Genomic DNA, 14,577 nt, shown 5'->3' with positions numbered 1-14,577 from the left:
AGAAACATCATTTCCTTTATCTCTCTTTTCAGTTCAATGATCAGTTAAGCCATTTGTAAACTTCAAACAATTCTTGGCTGTACTGTAATTTGATTATGCGAGGATCAATGCATTACACATAGATCATAGTTAAATAACAGTGGCTGTTAACTCCATGTTAAAAGTTGCTAAAGATTTTAGTATCCACAGATAATGGTCTTCTTGGGGAAAAGTGTTAACAATGTTTACCTATAGGCAACATACTAAAACTACAGGCAGAACAGCTAGAATGAATGAAACCGCTTAAAAGGGGAATCCGCGCTGCCCCCCCCCCCCCCAAGCCTAGTCAGCCAGTACCTCACTCACTGAGTTACCATGGTTCCCGATACAAGTTATACACAAAATAATGAACAACAAAAGATATCGCTAAAAGAACGTTCGCTGCAAGAAAAGATCCCCTGAAAGATGACCCTGGAGCCTAGGTATCAAGTTCATCGGATATCATACTCTGCCACCTGCAAAGTCCATGGCACAACTTTAATGCCAATTAAATAAAGCCCAAAACATTTTGTATACCTCACAGATGCGAGATTACCTGTCTTCCAGAAAGCGTATTGTGAACATGCGTCACAATTACATATAGCCATCAAGGGAGAAGACAATGTTTTATTTACATGGCTATTGTTCTATTTTGTCGTTAAATCATAAGGGACAGACATGGGCGAATTCATTTAGGAGGAAACCTTGTCGAACTTGTGGAAAAAAAATAAGCTCGATCGCCTCAACACAGACACGACTCACTTTATCAAATAGCGAATTGAGTCTTTGCCAAACGTTAATGATTTATGAATAAAATCGGTTGAATGCTCTCCGAGGATACATATCTTTCCTTTTCGGGTTAATAAAGTGTGCATTTAGCGTTAATCAATATGGTCGATTTGGGGTTACGCAAGATCCATATGACTTGTGAAGAAATGAATTAGATCGGCTTCAACAAGCGTGCTCTTCTGGTTCCTTTACGGCTTTATGTTATGAGTGACGGTAGACAGGATATATTAGAAAAATATCTATATTTATCAGCTAATAGCTCCGCATATAACTGACATTAAGACCGTATAGTGGTATACATGCATCTGTCGGGTCTCAAATTACAGTAATATACTTACTTATCTAGAGACGGAGACTGCAGTTGCCTATCTATATTCGGTTAATCTTGTTCATAAAGATATCGTGCAAAAAAGCAGATATGTTCTAACAATTGATCAATATTGTTGAAATTCAAAGCGTTTTCAAACATATCTTTATAGTTTTTATATCAAAACAATGTACCATTCTATAATAATAGCAAGAAAGATTTATAAAAACAAAAAGTGTGTCCATATGGCCAGATTCACCTTTGTGTGGGCCCTAGGCCAAACTCATAATTGGGCATCCAAATTTATAGAAATGTTGAATAAAGGTCGTGCGCTGCCAAGCTGCATAGTTTCAGTGGGCCGTAGGCCAATGGCTTACTGTTAGGAAATCGAGCCCTGTGTGTGTCGTTTCTTATAACGTAAATTAGATCTCTTCTGTAAAATCTTCGGATTCTTTGACTATTAGGTTTTTTTTCTTTTCAGCATTCATCAAGCAAGTGTTGGTATGTGTACAGTTTTAATTCGACCTATCACAAAGTGATTAATGGCGCACCAAATTCAATCGAAGCAAGAAATTTATCAAAGTTAAAATAGATGTTGAGTACAGTCATGGAGAAAATTCGATGTCTACTTGGCCTATCGTAAATCAATTAATCTGACGACATTGTAGATGGGGTTTTCACCCAAGTGATATACTTTGACAGATTCCATTGCAAATTTATTATTGATAGTAATCAATCCCTTCATGTCAATATGGAAGAGCAAATAGATCAAATTTTGAACCAGAATATGACATTTCTATTATTTGCAACTGGGATTTTGCAATTTCCTTACTATTTCCCAAACATTTCAAAATATTTTGAATCATTTTAATTTGAAATTCATATACCTGCTGACGAATTTCTACTGCGGTGGAGATCGCCTAGCCTAGACGTTCGTGTTCTACCTAGTAAGTTAGGCTTCGGAAGTATACAAATTCCAAATCAAGGTGGAATACCTATCATGAAATTCGTACAGTAATTTGGGAGTCTTTACTGATAGGCAAAAACTTAGTCTCGATTTGCCCTGATCTGAATATATAGTCACGTTGGATGTATTTAAATACGTTTCAATACAAATTTTGTTTTTAAGACAGACCTATCCATCGCTGTCAAACCCCATGATTACAGATCTCTTTTACCATGCCATCGAAGAGATATGCGTCTAGATCCACGATGAAGAACGTGGAAATTTAATATGCATTACTTTTCTGTAACCGTTACAGTAAAGAGCATATTCCTAGTATCCTGACGATGCAGTTGGGAGTTATCAACAATTAAATAAAACAAATATACACGTATTGGATAGTATCTGTAGCATGGGAACACATTAATTTATGTGTAATTTCTCTGTAATATGAATTTTATTCTATGTGTTCTAAAGCTGGTGTGGAGCCTGTGGTATACATGTACATGTATGTTATCAAAGCGATAATTGCATATTTTCTAAGAATGTCAAAACATAACTATTTATATATCTATTACTTCATAGGTTGTCAAATCACTACTATACAACAATAATAATCATTCTAGCACTTAAAAAACATTCACATAAAAATTTGAAATAATTTCTACTCGCCAATTGTATCATTTCTTTTCGCTGGATAACTAGGTCTACATAATGGAAGAGGGAGTTGTCTCGATTGTCAAGGTCCATGGTTAAACAGATGAGGATAATGATGCTTGATTGAGCGATAATAACACTTTAAAAAGCAACGTTGGATTTTAAAAGAAAATGATATATTTGCCCATTTCTCAACTGATACAAGTGAATTATAGGATTTAGGATTATTCTTTAACTAGGTAGGCCTGTGTGTATAGATGCCATGTATTTTACGGCTTTTTTGACATGTTTTAAGCACGTGGTTCAGTCTATAAGACGCTAGCTTACTAACCAGGAGGTCCGGGGCTCGATCTAGTGTTGGCGAAAAAATGACCCAGAATTTCCGGAAGAGTAGAATTTAGACGAAAAACTGAGGTCCGATGAAGACGTATGCCAGCTCGTAAACGTGCCATTGACAATTTGAAGCTGGGCAAAGAAATGAAATGAAATGGGGGTTTAACGCCCTACTGTTTTGCTCCGAACTGGGCTAATGAAGACGGGGCTGGGTAAAGAGAATTAACATTAAAGTCAAGGGGGTTGGTAAGAGGGGGGGGGGGATATTTGGTTGTCTATATCCATTAGCTATAATAGCTCAAATTAGAGAATAAATATAGATAGGTGTAATAAAATGGCATCATTTAACTGCATCATTGCACGCAAAAAAATCAAGAAATGTCAGTCTTGGTATGTTGAAGATTAGTAAGTTTGGAAATATCGTTTGGATAAGGAATCTGTACTGATATTCCCCATTCTTAGCGGTACATAAATTATTCTACAAGAAATTTTTTTTTAGCATTACATAACTTAATAATTCCGATTAGTCGCTAAAACTTATAGTTTATATAGCTTTTAACGTTATTTTATCTGGATTATCGCCCTTTTTATTGTGATTTTATTATCACCTTTTAAGTTATGACGTCATTCCCAAAATAACGCCACGCCACTCAGTCAGCAGACGGCTGTCTTTCGAGACAGTCTACATTTCCTATTTGCTTCTTTGTATTCAGTTTTGTTTTTTGTTTTGTAACGGATGGAACATGTGCCCTATATGTATTCAATATAACTCGATTCCATTGAATACTGAAACGTTTCTTGATTGATTTTAGAGCATTAAAATTTAGGTTTGGACTTTTTTTATATACATTTCACCGATGTGGTTACTTGTATAGTTGATTTTTACTACATTCGTATTTCTTGTAGCATATGGCAGATCGTGACTCATGCTCGCATTACATAATGGTTTCTTTGGGTTGTATTCCTGATTGTTTTCAAATTTGAGTGAAGTCTGTGTCACCACAGACCCGGGACTGTACAGCGTAGTGGACACTTACCGCTAGCCCCCGGATCCGTTCACTTTTTTTTTAATTGTTTGTCGGTTTGTGTTTTTCTAAGTGTGATGTCTTGTCCGTGTATTTGTTTTTGTGTAAATTTTATGTGGTGCAGTCCCCCTGTACTTACTAATAGAAAATAATAATCGAAGTGGTTGTCAATAGAGGACTTTGTACAGAATAACATCTTTTAGAATTGACTTTGTCTGGGTTTTTTTTTTTTTAAAAAAAACAACATCTGACATTAAATTTATCAACCTTTATCCAAGTCAAGAATAGAGGCGTTTTTCACACAAGCTCCTCAACTCACTTACGTACGAACATGGCAACAGTAATACACACTCTCTAAAAGGATAATGACTCTCTGTGTTAATAATGAATCTAATTTTCTAAATCCGTGGCATTCCCAGCGTTAACAATCAACCAAATATATCGAATGAAAAGGAAATGATTGGTAATTGTTACAGCATAATTATCTACTAGGTATTTATCATACGAAATTATAATCTTTATCAAGCATTATAATTTCTAAAATTGGTGATATATTTTAGAAAATAAAAATGAATGAATCCATTTTGTCAATACCAGTAATAAAAGTGCGCTTACCTCAACCATATCGATTCACAAGATTTAAATGTATCCTTACACCCACCGTGTATTTCTTTACGCTGCTTTCCCGAGGTGTCCGCGGTTTTATAGACACTGCGGGATTGAAATTTGTTACGTTAAAGCGAGTATTGGCAACGGAAACATGAGTCAAACATTTAACTATTAATATTTTGTTTAATGAATATTCATATGGCACCACTACTTTGCTATTAGAGTAATTTGAATAATGATAATAACAGCGCTAACCAGCACATTCCCAATAAGCCGTGTCAGTAATATTATAAAATAATGCTATTTAACAAAGGAACAGAGCGTAATTAGGTAAATGGCTCTAACGCAATCAATTAATTCCATTGACTCCCCGGCGTTCATAAAGTATAAGAGATGAGCTGTTCAATATAAATATGTCGTTATGGGCCATAACTCGAGATCATTCATCGTATTACAATATGTGTTTACTGTGACAGAGTGTATATAATATCAAAGGTTATGCACACACAAATGTTGAAATGATTGTGTGTTAGAAATTGCATCAGATTGTTAATTAGGCTAATAGCACTCGTTTACCAAAATGAAATGAAACTGAGTTTAACGTCATACTTTTCTGCTTCAACTGGTCAAATGAAGATGGGCATAAACTATGCCATAAAATGTGTTATGGCGAAAATCTTAGCCGGACAGTTCACCTAATTCCATGGTTCTTTTACGTGCATCCGATCAACTAGATGGTATAACTTGCCAAGATCCCCACCCTGTACCTCTGACAAGTGGAAAACATTACTGAAAAGTCCCGATGAACTTCCTCAGCTAAGATCGTGATCGAACATAGGACCTTCTGGTTAGTTAGCCAGTCCCTTACTCACTGAGCCACCGTGGCTCTCTCATTAGCAGAAAGGGAAACTATATTGCTACATCTGATTTAAATGGCTAACTGAGATACGTGTTTAATAACACTAATAGCAGGAATATAATACTGTTACATGGTGCTTCTCTTTTTAAAACATTTCATAACATCCAGCCTAAGCTCTTTTTTAACATTCTTTACAACGTGGACAAGGATAAAACAGCAGTAATTGGTAAAACTACTTACTTTGGCCAGTCATCGTATTGAACCATTTTTGTTTTGCTTTAATATTCTTTTCCCCTAAAATATGAACACCAATAACAAATGTCATTGTTGACAGACGGCAAGAAATGTATGAAACAAGTGAAATGTATATAACGGTGTAAACTCTAACTCAATATTATCCTTAATATTCGACATTTAATAACACATATTAAAATTCAATATTGGTCCATTTCAATCATGATTAATGTTGGAATCTTACCGTGAAAATATGGGCTCCTGATATCCAATATTTAAGACACCGTGAACATTTTGAAATCATTTCGGGTTTTCAATGATCAAGAGCGCATTTGTAATGAGGATTCTTGATGAACAAAACAAAACATATCTTACAATAGGCGGGGCAAGTTAATCTCAAAAGAGGAGTGACCCCAAACAAACTATTTATATTATACATATTATATAAGTCGGTCATGGCCAAATGACGCGTAATTAACATAATTCAATATGGCGGTCTCCGAGAAGCTTCTGAGTCTCCGGGAAGCTTCTGAGAGCGATGTCTCGTAACCATTGGGTTGCAGTGGAGAGATAAAAAATAGATTTTTTTTTTTTTACAAATCCTACAATAAAAAGTGGTTATAGAGACGAAATGTTCCGAACACAACAAATTTGACCAAAACAATACAATAAAAAGGCATTTTGCACAAGATGCCGGCCATTTGTTAAGAATTGCTACCAATTTTGGTAATAAAATGGCATAGTTCCTGTAAATAAACCATTCACATGTATGCTAGTTTTAGCGGTCCCTCAACTAGTTAATGTTTTCGCGTAGTTTGGGGTCCCCCTTTAGTCACGAATTTACGCTGTTCTTGATGAATTGTTATACTCTAGTCAGTTTTCAAAATTTCGTCCCAGGCCGGACGCCCTCGCCCTTCGAGCGGGAGCAAGGGTCAGGGGTCAATAGCCCGTCCCTGGTATATAGACCCATAGTAATCACCGGTTTAAATATGGCCTACCACCCGTAGCACTTTTCTCTCGAATTAAAAATAAATCGTTTATTGTAATTTTCGATGAAACGCAAACGTTTGTTCCGCATAGGAATTACCTGAGAAGGGAGTTATTCTCTCGTGGCTCATGGTGGGTACAAATAAACATATGCCCAAATTTGTAGAACCGGTTATTTGATGTCAGTAATCCTATTTGTGTACAGGACACCCATTTCACACAAAATCATATTTTATATCCAGGCGGACTTCCATTGATCATCTATTTGCATAATATGTTTATGAAAATACACATTTAAATAACATTTAATCATGACCTACCACTTGCAGCCCTTTTCCCTCGAACTAAAAATAAATTGTTTATTGGGATTTTCGATAGAAAGGAAATTTGCTTGTAGCTGTAAATTACTCGACCAATATAACCAATTGTAAATGTATATGTTAATTTAAGGTCTACCATGTAATATGGAAATTTGTAACACGTTTGAACGTTTTATTGTATAAAGCGGAAACACTTTTGTCCTGTAGCTGTAAAATAATGTTCGAATTATCAGTTTGTATAGCGTATTATTACTGGTAATTAAAGCTGATAAGTCTCTAACTCAATATCATCAAAAATCTTCGACATTAAAAACACGAATTATTTGTCAATTCAAATCAACATTTTGTCTTGTGATCTTATAGGGAAAAGTTGGGCTTCAGATATCCAACATTTAAGGCAAAATATAGTGCGTTTCAGTGCCATTTGTAACAAGGGACTCAAAGAACGAAGCTAGACATATTCCACCAGTCATGTCAAACGGTGACGTCATATTCTTATCTGGGGAGCATGCGCAATAAATACCATCAGTGTAGACTGGAATAACCAGACGCTAAAGTTGTCATTCAATTGAGACTTCTCGCGTATTTCGCCGAACATAACTGAATAGAAATTACAGTAAAAACAGAAAAGATTGAATGTACATGTAAATCAATTTACATTATTAATTGTGTCAATTTCTAGGTCCCAAATATTAGCGATTTAGCTCCTTTAATTATGCGGAAATTTGCAACATGTTTTAACATCCTCTTTCCCCTCCCTTTTCTAGCATGGACTGAAAAGAGGTATGGTAGTTTCAGGCGTCCCTAAACCAGTTAATGTTCTTGCGAGTTTGTTGTCCCCTTTTAGTCATGAATTTACGTCGTTTTTTATGAATTATTAAGATCGCCGCGCGTTAATATAAGCCAGAAAACCTGACTATAAATGACTATTTCTAGCTTACTCACACTTTTATTTCTGACAATCTTATCGGAAATTAATTTTTGAACCCAATATTGAATTCAGTAACCCTAAAAAGTTTATTTTAGAATCAATATCCACGAGAACAAAAATCGACGTTTTGGATTCTATTTTGATTGTCATTTGAAATTTACACAATCTGGACAATTCATATTTAGCTTTTAGGGTAGAAATTGAGCTCAGGAACACCAAAACCCTTATATTAAACATATTACAATCCATATCCAACGGAAGCAAACGGCGATTAATTAAAATTCTGCCATTTTGAATTTCTGCTACCATGGATTCGCGAAATTCAAGTTTGAGACAAGAATTGAACCGAGCCACAACGAAAACCGTGTCAGATGGCGTGTTAAAAGTTATATCCAACAGAAAAAGGTGACCATTAATTAAAATTTTGGATTCCATTTTAATTGCCATTTTGAATTGCTGCTAGGTTGGATTTCCGAAATTTATCTTTAAATTCAGAGACATCATCTAAAACCATATAAAAGACATAGTAAAAGTTATATCTTACCAGATTCTCGCTGTTTATATAGAGAAAAAGAAATTTTATTACCAAATTTGACAGCCATTTTGAAAGAAATACTTTTATGTGAAAATTACATTTTTTCTGTGCGTTTCGCCTATATAACCATTTTATGTTTGAAAGATTTAAAAAGAAAAAAAGTTATTCGTTCACCACTAAAACACACTGGTTCCGAGACAGCGCTCCCCGTCAATTACTGAGGACCGCCATATTGAATTATGTTAATTGCGTCATTTTGCCTTTTCCGTATATCATTGAACCAAACTGCAACGGTTTATTTTCCAATTTGTTTGGTGTAAAACGTTATCCCTCCCCGCTGATCCACAAACGAACAATATAGAAAAAGAAGATAAATTTGTAGACTAGACTAACCCGGTGAAAACGACTGCCACTTAATTGGGATTGTTCACACATTTCGATTAACGTATAACTGAATAGAAATTACACAAAGAAGTTTATGTGCATTTTTATTGCTTTTCGGCCCATTTTCAATCTGATTAAAACACAGATCCTATTTCGTTTCGTTTTTTATAGTTTAAAATTTCGTTTTAGTGGTCTTTACTACAAGAGTTGTTATATTACCGCCATTTTGGTTGAATCGAGGGATAATCCAATGAAACAGTGACTTTTTGGCGTGTCATGTACGAAACTGGGTAAACCACTAGAAACGTCAACGCTGTTTGATTAATCAATATCTGACGTCATAGGGTCAAAAACCGCTCGTACGACCCCTGACACGACCTTCGGGTACAACTTGTCAGATCTTCATGTAGTGTAGGCCATCGAAAGTATGAAAAAAACGATCTGTATTGGCCCATTTTCGTCTATTTTAAAAGCAAGGTTCCATAGCATACAGCTATAGCCTTTAAACTGTAGTTTTCACAGATTTAACCTCGAAACTGTCTACGTTTCCAAGTGAGTACCTAATACTACCCAAGTATGAATAATGTATATGTGATTTGGTGTAGTTGTATAGAATAGTTGCAGTGATTGGTAAGTCTTACTATCCCAAGGTCTTGTAATCTCACAGTTCTATAACTATACAGCCTTGAAACATATCACCTACTTTTCTTACAATCAGACATGGACTCCGTGATTGGATAGACGTATATATATTCTTACACCTTAAGGCAGTCATGTATATTGACGATTGTATTATTACATTTTTTCAGCTCCAGAAACGACGACCTTCTGTCACTTCTTTAATATACTATAGTATAATGTGACGAGCTTAATCTACCTGTTTTTGTACATTGCGATTTCTGGTAATTTTTAGCCAATCCCCCGATTCTTGTTCAAGGAAATTTAATATAGTTGATTTGATGGATCCCGAGACGTGATAAAGAAACGCCATCGTGTACAATATAAATGGATTATTTCAGTTGTGACATTTCCGTTCAAAAGTGTATAGGCTTATTTTATCCGCGTTAATAAATTTATATTCCTAACATATTAAAATTCGAGATATTTAGTCAATACTGGTGTTAATATGGTAATGGTATCAGCTAGAAACTCGACGTAAACAAACCAGACTATATAAAAAAAATAAAATCAATACAACATGATATTAAAATTAGATGATATTTAGTCAATACTGGTGTTAATATGGTAACGGTATAAATTAGATACTAGACATAAACAAACGAGTCTTATATTGTCTAAACATGTCATTATCACCTTTATAATATTGCTTGGTTTTGGTTTCGGCTGAGCTTAAAAATCAATTATTGTTCGTCTAGAGGAACCGTAATTACTTTAAACAATATACGAGGAGTGTTTATCAGACTAAAGCATATTCTCTCTCGTACATGTATATTTTTTAATGACATGGTTAAATGGGCTACAACATCGAAGAGAGGCCGTGGTACAAATTATATTAGCACGGACGGCTGCAGGGGGAATCAAAATAAGCCAACATCACTAAGTGGGTGGATCTTCAATAGGAGGACGATCCCTGTCTAATAATCAGTCTCTATACTATACGGGGGCTGGAACTAAAAGTAGGAACAACTGGTAAGGCTATAAGTTTATGGTTAGTAGACAAGTTTCCTGGAATTATATATCACCAGTTTGTCAAGTTAAAACCATTGAAACTTGTTACTATTACTGATAAACAACCTTCCCGGGTTGCTATCCTACTATACTCTACACCGCAAAGTGGTTAATTTAAACAATTCCAATTAACTCTATTGTTTATAGAATTAACACCATTTCGGTATAGACGAGTTGAACATCCACTATATCGTGTTTACAAAAGGTGAACAATATAACATCCTTCAGAGATGCAATTTTTACAGGTAGTAAGTCTAGGTTTAAAATTTCGCAGTAAATGTGAATTTAGGAATCTATGTCTTTCTTCTAAACAAATGCTGGGGATTGTGAATTTTTTTCGATAATCCATTACATGTATTCAACCAACGCCGCCCAATCTGTCATATTATATCAATATAAACAAAAATACATTTTTCAATGAATATGGCTCCAAGTAATAGACTTGAAAATATGATTCATACTACAATACGTCATGGATGTAGTTAATTGCAAATTGGTTTATATTATATTAATGTAGTAAATGATCCTAAATGTTCCTGAAGTAAATCTATAGAATATTCTGAACATTTCCTGCACTGGTATGATGCAGTTGGTATGGAGCTATTAAATAGTTTATCAGACTATAATATAGATATTTTGTAATTGTCAAATGAAATGAATACAAAAGTTCACAAAACTCTTCAAAAGGTTAAATGAAATTAATTAAACATGTGATCGATAACATTTTCTTCTCCTTTTGTACCCAATATCATATAAGTATAATTATTACGTCCTTACTACTTCCGTAAATTTTCGCTTTGTTATTTAATTTACTTACACTATTTATTATCTAATACAATCTTTTACATATATAAATCCTTACTGTATAAATTATTTCGCTATCTTGTTTAAAATGTAATGTTCTAACGTATAGAAAGGGCTATCCTATGTTTTTGAAACTTGTGCCTCATCCTTTTGATATTTGTCAATGAAAGATTCGTATATATTCCCCCTTTAAAGTGCCTAGTCTTTGTGGTACTATATATATTTTGATGTTGGCTACTATATGTAAAATATTTCGTTGTACTATAATGTGTTGTACAAAATTTTGTTGCGCTCTGTTATTGTACTAAGTTGTGCTATATTTTGTTGTACTACCGTATGTTGTGCTATATTTTGTTTTACAATATTTGACTCATTCCGGGACGAGTTGCCACGCTGTGCAATCTTGGAATAAATGACAAGCTCAATTGGACGAAAGTTATCTCAACAATTAATATATGTATCAAAACAAAATGTTCATAGTAATTCAATAATAACTTGTTATATTAATTCCCTAGGTACAGACTCTAATGATAACCCGAATCCTGTTTTTGTATGTAACCAATCCTCCAAACGTAATGTTATCATTTTGATCAAAGAAAGAAAATTGTGATATTCCTTTATTTTATACTAAACACAATAATTCAAATTGACAATAACACAACACAAATTTGTTAGTAATGATTACTTTTAAATCCCTTGAGATAAAGAATTCCACACAAACATGAATTGAATATAAAGAAAATGCAACACCATTTGCTGCCCGAACTTCAAAGTACATGTAGTATCAGTTGTTTTCGAAAGTGGCAGCACACTTTAAATGACAATATTGGTGTCAGTCATCATCACATATGTAATAGCACTGGTTAAACAAGTTCCAAATATTATTTCAACACAAAGATAATTGCTACGATGGACGCATTATGTAGATTTCAAGAAAGGGAAGTGACGAACGCAAAAGGAAAACACGAATTATCCTTCTCTATAACTGACTGAAGTAACGAGTGATAACAGATACTGAAGTAACCAAACGTTGTTATATGAGACTGTGAGAGGATATCTGATAATTAAAAAGCAGTAATTGAATGTCACTACATAAGGGAAAACAAAAAAAATAGAAATAGTCCGTACATTCCCTTGTTTTTATTCATTCTATACTTAATAAAATCATGGTAACGCACGGACTTTTTCTATATTTTTTCGTTTTCTCTTTTCTAGTGACAGTCAATTTCTGTTTTGAATTGTCAGATATCCTCTCACAGTCTCTTATTGAATATAAAAGGATAGTAATGAATTATTAACGAAATAAATGCGTTTTAACGTCCTACTTTTCTGCACAAGTTGAGCTGACGAAGAAGGGCATACACTATACATTGTGCTATGAGGAAAACTTTACCCGGACAGCAATTGAATTCATTCTATACGTGCACGCTACACGAACGACTAATCGCTGTTCCTTACCAGACCCATGTCCTGCATCACTGACACGCTGTAAAATCCCGGATAACTTTCATGGTCAATACCACGGGATCGAAGCCCTGCCCTCCAGGTTACTTAGCCAGCGCCCTAGCCACTGAACCAGCGTGGTCTAGTAAAGACAACAAATCATTAACGGTGATGTATTTGCTAATATTTACATGGATGATGTATAAAATGTTTTTCAAATAGAGTGCACACATATACCTACCAGGATTAAACGGCTTGAATAATATGACTTACTCTTCAGAGTTCATTGACTTAGCCACCACTGCTTTATCTCACAACGAAGACTGATACTCTAGATCATTTATCCAGCAAAAAGTAAAACTGGTGCTGGTTTGATATCCAACTCGTTATGCTGTTCCAATAATTACTTTTATCCCCTTTATACTTCATAGCGTCAGACCCAAGATAAAACATCTTGGCCAGACCCGACTGGGACTCCACCTTGGGTTAAGCTTTGGGAAAGATTGCATTCCTATAAGGCCTGGCACAAGTAAAACGTGGTAAACATTTTCGAGTCATCTATTCTTTTGTGATCAGTCGCCTTTTTCTCGTTAAAGGACAATATTGATGTCAGTCATTATCACATAAATTACACCTTCTAGATATAGTTTTAATCTTCATAACGCATCTATCGTAGCAATGATCTCTGTGTTAAAATTATATATGGAACTTGTATAACCAGTTCTATCACATACGTGATAATGGCTGACACCAATAAATTATGCAAGAGCTAAATCTCCCTATTTGCAGGTCTATCTTTAGGCCTGAAATGTTATCTAACTTATTAATTAGACATTAATTAACTTATCCATACCATTTGCTGCTCCACTTTCATTCTTGATTTAATCATGAAATTGATAATCGAGACTATGTATTTTTTATCGTAGCGACTTTAGTAATGATGCTCGAAACTAGGCCGAAAATTCAATTATGGTGACGATAGCAATCAACGTCGACATCATAACCCGGATTATAGCGACTTGCAAGTTTATTGAAGTATGGTGCAAAATGATTTGCAGGTGATACGTCAATTTCATATTGTACCTCGACGCCGCTAATGCGCCATGTATAAAGGTCACCATGTTAGTTTTACTGCAGTATTTGGTGAACTGTGATGAGGGGTTTCTGTTTACGTTGTCCGTCAGTCTATATCCCGTGATCATTTAATATGGCGGGAAAGGTTTCAGATTGCACCTCGACACCGCTAATGCACCATGTTAAAACGTCACAGCTCACCGTGCTGATTTTACCGCAGTGATTAGAGAACTGGGATAAGGATTTTCTGTGGTCTCGTTTAACGTGTGTTTGCGTTGTTAGTTTGCATCCGGTAATCATTTAATATGGCGGGAAAGGGCTCGGTTGTAATTGCCAAACGGTAAATGTAGACATGATCTGATATATAACCATGTATAAGGAAAAAGAAATAATTTGTAGGTAAGTGTATAGTAGAATGGTATATATGAATAACCTCACGCTCACAACCAATTAATCAGTATAATAGCTAATGGAAACTCTTCTCGCTGATGAGATTACCAAACTGGTACAATGCTGTCGGTCATGATTAAATGCTGGGGTCAGAAAAGCACGTATTTAGTATCTTTTAATGAAATGTCATGTGGTCAACAACATTACCTTCATCTAGATGATAAATCTTCTGTAGATCCAGTATCC

At 34.9% G+C, this 14,577-nt stretch overlaps 1 protein-coding gene across 2 annotated transcripts in view; it reads right to left on the bottom strand.

Annotated features, from left to right (window-relative positions):
* The window catches only part of LOC126824374 (uncharacterized), an 85,441-nt gene that overhangs the window by 51,406 nt on the left and 19,458 nt on the right, over nucleotides 1-14,577 (bottom strand). The window contains exon 1 of one of the 2 annotated variants that reach the window (XM_050553593.2): nucleotides 4,688-4,797. The exons of the other annotated variant lie outside the window; for it this stretch is intronic. The gene's annotated coding sequence lies outside the window, so the exon portion shown is untranslated. Of the gene's footprint in view, nucleotides 1-4,687; nucleotides 4,798-14,577 lie in introns of those variants that run through there. 2 annotated transcript variants of the gene reach the window in all.

This window comes from Patella vulgata, chromosome 6 (assembly GCF_932274485.2).
Source record: "Patella vulgata chromosome 6, xgPatVulg1.2, whole genome shotgun sequence".
NCBI classification, from domain to species: domain Eukaryota; kingdom Metazoa; phylum Mollusca; class Gastropoda; family Patellidae; genus Patella; species Patella vulgata.
This window is presented reverse-complemented; position numbering and strand designations above follow the sequence as displayed.